This window comes from Phyllostomus hastatus, unplaced genomic scaffold (assembly GCF_019186645.2).
Source record: "Phyllostomus hastatus isolate PE091 unplaced genomic scaffold, TTU_PhHast_1.1 phas_scaffold_39, whole genome shotgun sequence".
NCBI lineage: Eukaryota > Metazoa > Chordata > Mammalia > Chiroptera > Phyllostomidae > Phyllostomus > Phyllostomus hastatus.
The window spans coordinates 30,011,492-30,021,591 of record NW_025334028.1 but is presented as its reverse complement, the minus strand read 5'-3'; positions in this window follow the sequence as shown (position 1 = coordinate 30,021,591).

Sequence of the window (10,100 nt, the reverse complement as noted above, 5' to 3'; positions counted from 1 at the left end):
TTGTTTTCCTAAAGCAGGGGGGAGGGCTGCCAGGAGACAGCATCACTGAAGTGGAGTGACGTGGGAGAGGTAGGAGTAGGGTGGGTGCCAGGAAAGCTTCACTCTGAGGACTTGGATGAGGCATCTCTGTGAGGGCCAGTGTGCCTGAATAAGCAAGCAAGAGGGGGAGAGGGAAGAGGTAGGGTTGGGGGAGGCAGAGCTGGCAGGTTGTGTTGAGGATCCTGGACTGTATCCCTCAGGAGACTAGGGGATCAGTAAGAAGTGTTCACAGGAGAGTAGATGATCCAGCTTCATACTAAGTGTGTCACTGTGGCTGTTTTGAGGACAACACCAGAGGGAGCCCAAGAGAAAGCCTAGAGCTGTAATTAAGAGGGTATTGGTACAATTCTGGAAGAGGAATAGCAGAGATGCATTGAGGTGGTGCTGTGGCTCCAGCCTATCTGCTACTACAATGATAGAGACCTAAGACATTTGTTCAAAATACAGGTTCCCAGGCTCCCACTCTAGAGATTCCATTTTGGTGGGTCTGGGAATCCGTACTTCAGAATAAGCTTCCTCAGTGATACTTCTCACTGGCAAGTTTGTCCAGAGCTACCCTGCAAAATACACTGGGGAACAGGCCCGTGTTCCCCTTGTAAAATAAATGGTATTTCTAAAGATCGTACTTCTTGTGACCCCAAGCAGCAAAGGATCCAGGTGTTAACTTAGTTCACATAATGTTTTTCCTACTTAAACTTCAGCTGCAACATTTCCAACATTCAAATGATCTAAATTGGTGTTTTTTTTTAAGTGAGTTCCTTAAAATATGAGTTTTTTTGGAATGTTAATCGATGTATAGCTGTCAGGGAGACAAGAAGCAGGCACTCCATGACTGAGAAAACTGCCAAGAGCAGCTGGAGTGGAGAGTGATGGAATGGTGCATCCATCTACTTCTGTGTTTTATAAAATACCTGCAAAGCTCAGGGACACCTCTCCCGCCTGTCAGCTGTTCAACTGGAGACCTTGTTACTTGCCCCAGCCTCTGCTGGCATCTGCAGAAGTGGATTCTTTCCTTAGAAAATTCTTTTCAGTATTGAACTAGTTGCATATTATCCAGTTGGTGTAGGAGGGAAGCCTTTTGCAGTCTATCCAGGTATCTTCTCCCTCAGCTCACCCACAGAGAGGCAGTGTAGCATGGTGGTTTAAAGAACAAGTCTGAGGATCACACTCCCACTGCTCAGATCCTGGCTTATGCTTATTGAATGGAGAAGCTACTAAACCTTTTGGTCTTCATGTGGCCTTTCCTCTGTACATGTCCACGTCCTACTCTCCCCTTTTTATAAGCACACCAGTCCTATTGGATCAGGGTCCACTCTAATCACTTCATTTTACCTTTTTAAAGACCATATTCCCAAATACAACTGCATTCTAAGGTATTGGGGGGGTGGAATTTCAACATACAAATTTAGGGGTACACAATCAACCCTTAACAAATGATATCCATCCAGCAGGGTTATCATCAGTATTAAAAGACTTAATGTGTGTACCTACCCTGTAGTGAGTGTTCAATAAATGTTGTCTGTTACTGTCCACTCCTTCACAGTGAGCAACGGTCACATGTCAGGTACTCTGGCTATAGCACTGGCCATGCAGTGAAGAACAAGATGGTAAAGCCTGTGTGCTGGGGAAGCTTACATTCTTGTAGGGTCAGACGAAAAAAGTAAAGAAAACAAAGGCACCAAGGAATACTAAAACATAGGAACAGGAAACAGCAAAGTTGGACATACTTTTTCTGTAAAGGGTCAGATAGTAAATATGTTCAGCTTTGTGGGTCACTGATGTGGACCCCGGCTCATGGGGTCCGAAGCAGTATGGATGAGACTCAAGACAAATTCACATGGACTACCGAGTCCTGTGGAGGAAAAGGGACAGCATGGTTACTCTCTCTAGGTGAGGGCGCCCCAGAGCACCTCGGCTACTCTCTCAAGAGGAGAGCACGCCAACCCTTGCCTTAACAAGCTTCTGTTGCTTTTCTGGGCACATTACATTGAGGATGGTCCTCATTTACTATGCACAGGTTCGCTTTAGGTGGTTACCTTTTACAGAAAACAAAGGAGAGAATGTTGCTAATTACTTGAAAGAGAAGGATGTTACAGATCAAGGGGAAAAGTGGTTGAACTGGTTACACTCCATACTGGGGAGGTTTAGCACAGACTTTAGGAAGTTACAGTAAGCACTTGCTGCCTCAATTCAGGGTGAGGGAGTTTTTTAAAAAAGCAAGTCTCCAAGCAGCCTAGGTACAGTGCAGGCCCGATTCCCCACGGGAGAACCTATCCGTGGGCATGGTCCCGTGCACTGGACCTCGCTTTCTACTGGCCTCTCCAAGCAGGAGCTGGGCCCACGCCATGCAGAATGGTCTCCTATAAGCCACAGCTACTGAACTCTGCTGTTACAGAGCAAAGGTGGTCATAGACAACACACAAGTGAATGACTAAGGCTGTGTTCTGTTAAAACTTTATTTGTGGACACAGAAATTTGAATTTTATTTAGTTTTTATATGTTACAAAATAGTCTTCTTCTTTGTTTGGTTTTAAAGAAAATGGAAGCTCCTTCATTTCAGAACCTGTAAGTTCAGAAGTCCATTTGTAATTTTCTTTGCAGGAGCAGAATATGCCACACATCAATATCCATCTTCTTGTCAAATCCTTGAAAAACTTTTAGTTGAAAAGGAGAGTGAGAGACAGGATCCAGATGGCGAAGGGCGGTTTCGGCAACATCATGTGAGACAGCTCTTGGACATTGAAGTTTGAATTTTGTATAAATTATGTATGTTATGAAATATTATTCTTCTTTTGATTCTTTTAACCATTTAAAAATGTAAAAAATCATTCTCATGATTTTAGCTCATGAGCCATACAAAAAGCAATGATGGGCTGATTTGGGTCTCAGTTGGTTGACCTTTCCTCTAGAAAGCTGACACTGTCTGGGAGGAAAAACTTCCTCTACCTTCTCAGGTTCAGTATACTTGGGGGTCTGCAAATTAAACTTGACAAAAGAAAGATTAACAGGAGAAAAGACACATTTTATTCACTTATGATGAAGCGTTCAGAAAAATGCTACTCAAAAGAGCAGACAGAATTTGAAGCTTTTATACCATTTGTTAAAGAGAAAAACAACAGGCCGAAAATGTTGCATGCTACTAAACCTAGACCCAATATCTTGTCTAATTGCAGTTTTAGCCCCTTTCAGAAATGTAACCTTAATCAGCCAGTCTGGAGTGTTCTGGTCAAACATTGGTAAGGTAATCTCTCACATGCTCCCTCCCCATTTCCTCCCCCACTAGAAAGAAGAGGCAATTCGTATGATTAAAACCCTTGAAGTTCTCTTTCCCCCTAACAAGATGTCCTGGTTTAAAAATAATCCTTTCTTTTCTTTTGTTACCAGCTCCCTTGCCCCACCCCTCTTCCTATAAAAACCTCCCAGCATAAAAACTCCTGGGAGCACCCTTCCAGTTCCTGGATGGGCTACTGCCTGATTCATGAATTACTTAATAAAGCCAATTAGATCTTCAACTCTACTTGGTTGGATTTTGTTTTTTAACACATCTTCCTAAAGGAAGGGGAGTGGAGAATGGACATATATGAGAAAACAAACTACTTTTCAGAAAGATAAATGAGCTTTTACGAGAATAGGTGGTAGATACCATGGTTTTGTGATTGTTCTCATGATCAATCCCAGTGATTAGAGTCAGTCTTCCCTGATTGTGTGAAATTCCAAGGAGAGGATTTATGACAGTTGAGTTCTTTTTGTAGGCTCTGCTTTTAGGCAAACACAGGGGTTTTGGTAAGGTGGGGTGGGCAGAAGACTAATTGTGTATCTGTTGATTCTCAAATGCCCACAGTTCAAAATAATTTTTATGCCACAGTGGCATATCCTGGACCTCTTCAACAATAGAAATAAACTCACTAGAAAGAAATTGAAGCTAAATTCTAGATCCCTGTCTACCTGTGTGTTGGGAACCACCCTGCCTGGTGTCAGAAGCTATAACCACCCCCAAGGCTAAGACTGAGTAAAAAGACCTTGGGACCATAAGCCACTAATGAGAAAAAGCTTATCTCCCTGACAGAGATGCAGCCTCTGCCTCTTTTACTTCACCCTGCCTGGCCCCCAATGCTTGATCGATTAGCCAATGACAGGTAAGATTCCTCAAGGGAGGGGTGACCTAAGACAGGCACAATCACTGGGGAAGGACTTGGGGGCTACAGAAAAAGGGAGTGACGGCCTTCACCCCTCAGCTTTGACATAACCTGAGAATCCTTTGACATAACCTGAGAATCCTCATTCTGTCTGCAAGAAGTCTCCTAATCTTTTGGCTGCCTTACTTCCCCTGCTTGACTTAAACCGGAAACAATGACAGAGAGTGGTGAAACCCTGGGCAGGAATGGGTGGTTCCGCACGGTGTACAGACCTAAGAAAGAATGCATAAAATCCTATGAAACCTGCTTTGCTGAGAATGCCCTTAATTCTCTGAGAAGGGTCCAAGCATAAAATGAGTTTGTTTCCCAAAATTTTATGTCCTTTTAGCTATCTGATCCTGACTCAGAATAAGCCCTCAGAGTTCTTTGAATGTTATCTATTGTTTCATCCTTTCTGCCTGACAATGATTGATGAGCTTTACCTGTATTCCTGTGTAAATTGAACTTAATAAAAGCCCATCGAGGAACCAGCTCAAGGCCTTTTTCCTCTGAGAGATTGGCTATCTTACCTTCCCAAGCAGATCATGTCTTGGTAGACTTATTCTCATCCTCAATGGCCAGTGGGGCTCTTCTGGACAAAGCTCCCCCACACCTGTGCATCACAGAGTGCAAGTATCAGTAGTGGGCTTCTTGAGTTTTCATGTGGCGGCTCAGGATGCCTACAGGTTCCAGTAAGACCTGGGATGAGCCTAGAGTAATTAAAATACAAGCTTATTCCACAACCATTCCGTCTCCCTTAGGAAGCCCCTCACTCTTACACCCCACAGCACACAAACACAAGTCTGGAAGACTCCTGAGGACTTAGTTTTGGGAGGAAATTCAGGATGGAGGGAGGAGAGGAATAGGTATATATGACCCTAATGTGACATTCATTGGTATACAGCAGGGACACATGCCCACATATGGTGTGTAGTCAAATGGATCCTTTAAAGTGGTTTTGGATGCCCAGGGATGGGAGGACCTGTCAGGCTCCTCCTGATGTGAACCAGGAGCTGAGTGAACAGTTATATGCACAGGCTGACATCAGTGAGTAAGGACTCTTGGGGGAAGTTAAGACATGGGGGAAGCATAAGATACTCTCATGCAAGGTCTGGCAGGCACAAAGGAGACCCTCTTTGGATATCATGTGTCACATTAGCAAAGCATCACACCCAGCATTTGTCACAGATGATGTATGGTTTTCAGGAAAGACAAGTCTCCAGGGAGGTAGGGTAGGTCAGGGGAGAACAAAGTAACAGGAAATAGGAACTAGTCAAATCACCCTATTCTGTCTTGAGCACTGTACAATGTAGGGAGGAAGAAACTTTCCTCTACCCTCAAAGTTCTTCTGGCTGGTCTAATAATCAAATAGGCATGAGACTGATTAGCAAGAGAAAATAACTGAGTTAAATACATACATATATATGGTGACACAGATTCCGTCCCACAGTGTCTACAGCATGATGGATGAGATACAAGATAAATTCACATGGACTACCGAGTTCTGTGGAGGGAAAGGGACAATGCAGCTTCTCTCTCAAGGGGAGAGCAAGCCTCAGAGCATCTCTGCCATTCTTTCAAGAGGTGAGTGTCCCAACCCTTGCCTCGACAAGCTTTCATTGGATTCAGTTTGCATAGAAATACAGGGTGTATATGTAAAGCTCATCAATCATTGTCGGGCAGAAAGGATTAAACAATAGATAACATTCAAAGAACTCTGAGGGCTTATTCTGAGTCAGGATCAGATAGCTAAAAGGACATAAAATTTTGGGAAACAAACTCATTTTATGCTTGGACCCTTCTCAGAGAATTAAGGGCATTCTCAGCAAAGCAGGTTTCATAGGATTTTATGCATTCTTTCTTAGGTCTGTACACCCTGGGGAACCACCCATTCCTGCCCAGGGTTTCACCACCCTCTGTCATTGTTTCCGGTTTAAGTCAAGCAGGGGAAGTAAGGCAGCCAAGAGAATTAGGAGAATTATTGCAGACAGAATGAGGATTCAGGCTATGTCAAAGCTGAGGGGTGAGGGTCCATCACTCCCTTTCTCTGTAGCCCCCAAGTTCTTCCCTGGAGGCCCCTGTGACCATGCCTGTCTTAGGTTGTCCCTCCCTTGAGGAATCTTACCTGTCATTGGCTAATCAATCAAGCTTTGGGGGCCAAGCAGGGTGAAGTAAAGGGGGAAGAGGCAGCACCCTTGCCAGGGAGATAAGCTTTGTCTCATTAGTGGCTTATGGTCCCAAGGTCTTTTTACTCAGCTTTAGCCTTGGGGGCAATTATAGCTTCTGAAACCAGGCAGGATGGTTCCCAACAGTATGGGAATCCTGCATACACAAGAGAATCAGTAACTCACATGCAGGAGAGGTTCAGGGATGGAAAGGGAACATGGGTATACAGGCTGGGGCAAAGGTAGGTTTACAGTTATAAGTATGGAAAATAACAATAATTAATGAGTAATAATACAAGTATAAACTCTGTGTTTCACATAGTCACAACTGTAAACCCACTTTTGTCCCACCCTGTCTAAGACCTCTTGTTCTAGGGAAGAGGAAAGGTGCATTGGGGGCTTCTGGGACCACCCCAGGATGAAAAGAAGAGCAGCAGACCTTTAGTAAACAAAGTTTGCCCTGCCATATAGGTGGGTGCAAAATGTTATTACTGTTAATCTCTTATAGGAAAGGCCCCTAATTTAAATTCTTCTAGTCAGTTGAAGGTCAGGGACAGAAATTTCTCCTGAGCCTGCAGCTAAAGTTGCCTTCAGTATAACACAATCTGCCTGCCATAGGGCACCTTGTGGGTTACTCATCCTGGACTGCACAATTGTCACCTGGGGAATCTGTGTCATTGGAACATACAGTTCACTCACCTCTGCACCTTCCTCACTGACCAGAAAATCAAAAACTGCCACTCAGGCTCTTCTCATCTGACTATTGAGTGAAATACTTATTGTCCCAAGCTCACGCAGGCCATGCCATTTCATTTCAGTCATGCACAAGTAAGGTTTGTTTGGCCAAGCCCAGATAATTGAGAAATCTGTGACCTTCAGGCCTGAGCAAACTCGACAAAGTGAGCCAATCAATAGCGTCAGAAGCAAAACTGAGCAACCGTCAGCTTCTGGGGAGAAAGGGAACTGCAGTGCCCATTCCTACCGTCATCTGAGGGAGAGGTTCATAAGAAAATGTACCTCAGGTTCTGGTTTTGACAAAGCATTTTGTAGGACGACCTGTTGATGATTCTTACCCATCTTTATTTTGGTGCTATTGTGTGTCTGTTCTTTATTTAAAGACAGTCCTTGATCCTTAGTTAAAATTGTATATTCTGCACTGTGAAATCAGCTAAACAATGGGGAAATGCTCTTTCATGCAAGAGTAAAATGCTTTCCTGTATATTAGATAATGAATCAAGTATCTCTCCAAAAACAATAATGAAAATGTAAGTTGGCAGTCACCACACAAGTAGAGAGAACAGTTTCAAGAGCAATATGGTTCATAAGAACTTTTATCTTCAAAACAAGGTATTATTGAGGGAGAGGGGTGGATATAGAGACTAAATAGTAATGGGGAAAATATAATAAAAATAAATAAGTAAAATAATAGTCCTTATTAAAAATAAATAAAACATATTTTATTTGGCAAATAAAAACCCAAGGTCATTAAGTCTTAATGTGCTTCCCCTTTCAGTCAGCCAGCCAGTCAGTCAGCAAATATCTATCAGTCTACCACACACCAAGTGCTGGGTACATTGATGAACAGGACAGATAAAGACCAAACAATGGCAGAATTAAGACAGAGGAACAGGGTAGAAATATTTTTTTAATTAATTGAGAACTATTAAGATGGAGTAGTCAAGAATGACCTCTCTGAGGCTGACTGGGGCATTAAACTGAAACTGAAGCAAGTTTGAAGTCCTTGAAGTGACTCAGGATGAGGGAGGGCGGTGCCATGGTGTGCAGGCTGGGTTGGTGGGCAGGGGCCCAAAATGACCTGGAGAAGAAAACTGGAGGCCACTGATGGGTTTTATGGATGGGAAGAACTTGATCAGGCTGCATACAGCAGAAAGGGGAAGCAAGGAAATGATTTATAGTGTGTGCCCCTCAGGTGAGGGGCAGAAGGTTTCTGCCTTCAGAAGGTTTCTATGGGGTGGTAGTGGATAGGGTAGCAGTAGATGGAATTAAGATGTGTTTTGAAGTGGGGTGCACTGGGCTTATAAACAGTCTGACATGGGGAAGGAGTTGAGGAAAAGATAGGAATTACCCAGGACTCTCAGGTTTCTGACAGGATTATTTCCCTTAGTTTATTTTCTTCAAGGCTCTTACCACAGCTAAAGCAACTCAAGCCATTATCTTGTCTGTTTACTTTTTTATTCTGTCCATCAACAATAATGCTGTTCAACAGAAAACTAATGCAAATCGCATATATAAATTTTAAATTTGCTAGTAGCCTCATTTAAAAAGAGGTAAAATTAATTTTAATGATATATTTTACTTAATCCAAAATATCCAAAATATTCTTTTGGCCCTGGCCAGATAACTCAGTTGGTTAGAGCATCATCCTGTACAACAAAAGGTTGTGGGTTCAATCGCCAGTTGGGTCACATACAGGAGGCAACCAATTGATGTGTCTCTGTCCCATCAACCTCTCTCTCAATCTCTCTCTCTCTCTCTCTCTCTCTCTCTCTCTGTCTCTCTCTCTCCTCTCTCTCCTTCTCTTCCTCTGTCTCTCTAAAATCAATAAAAACATATCTTCAGGTGAAGATAAAAAATATTTTGACAAATTATCAATATAACAATGAGAATTCTTAAACATTTTTTGGTACTAAGTCTTCAATATACAGTGTATATTTTACTCTCATGGCATATCTCAATTCAGACTAGCCACATTTCAAGTCCTTAATAATCGCCCATGGCTAGTGGCTATGTACTGGACAGTGGTGCAGATCTGGAGTGTGAACCCCCAAAGGCAGGTCTGTTCAGTCTAGCTCACTGTTTTTCCCTAGCAATTGAAACATTCAGTGAGCCCTCAGTTTCCAGTGAGTGAATAAATGTTTGATGATGGAAGGCTTATTGGAGGTGATAGTTATGGGGGTTCGGATCAAAGCTTCCATTTGGTCTCAGTCAGTCTGGCATGTTTCTGAGGTCTCTACATGGAGATGTCAAGAAAGAAAGTGGGTGGGAGAGTCTGGCTGGGACTGAGAAGAAAAACCTGGGTGGAGATGTAAATTTGGCACCGTGATGGGTTCTAAATCCAAGAAAATCATGGTGAATCACCTTGGGAAAGAGTACAGAGAAATGAAAGGGTCAGATTTCTATTTTCAGAGATACCAACATTTATGTGTTTAGTGAGAGAAGAGGAAAATCAGGAAAAGTGTGGTGCTGTCAAAATATCAAGACAAAATGTTTCAAGCAAAAAGGAGTGTTCACCTCTGCTGAGAGATCAGTTGAACAAAATGTAAAATAAAAAGACCGAGAAGGCAGAAGCATTGAGATCAAAATAATCCTAACACATTCCACAATCTCTTTTAAACCTTACTGGTAATGCTTTGAGTCAGAGAGAGACTCTTCATTTGTGTCTGTGTGTATGTTTTTAAAAACAAAGAAATTTGACTTCCGAAGGTCAAAAAGATAGTTTCTGAAGAACCAGATCTAGAACCCAAGACTCATAGTCCAGCACTATATAAAGAACATATTATAAAGCACAGGGAATAACAAAGGACTGTTGGAGGTTTATGGAGGGAGCATGAATATCTGTGACTTCACCAGGTCTAGGTGGTTTGAAAGCAGATATACATTTGACAACATCTTTTAGGCACAGAACCCTTCATTTATAACACCTACAATCTTTAGTGTGCTGCTCCTCCTAGGACTTCCATTTCTCAACCTTAGACAATGC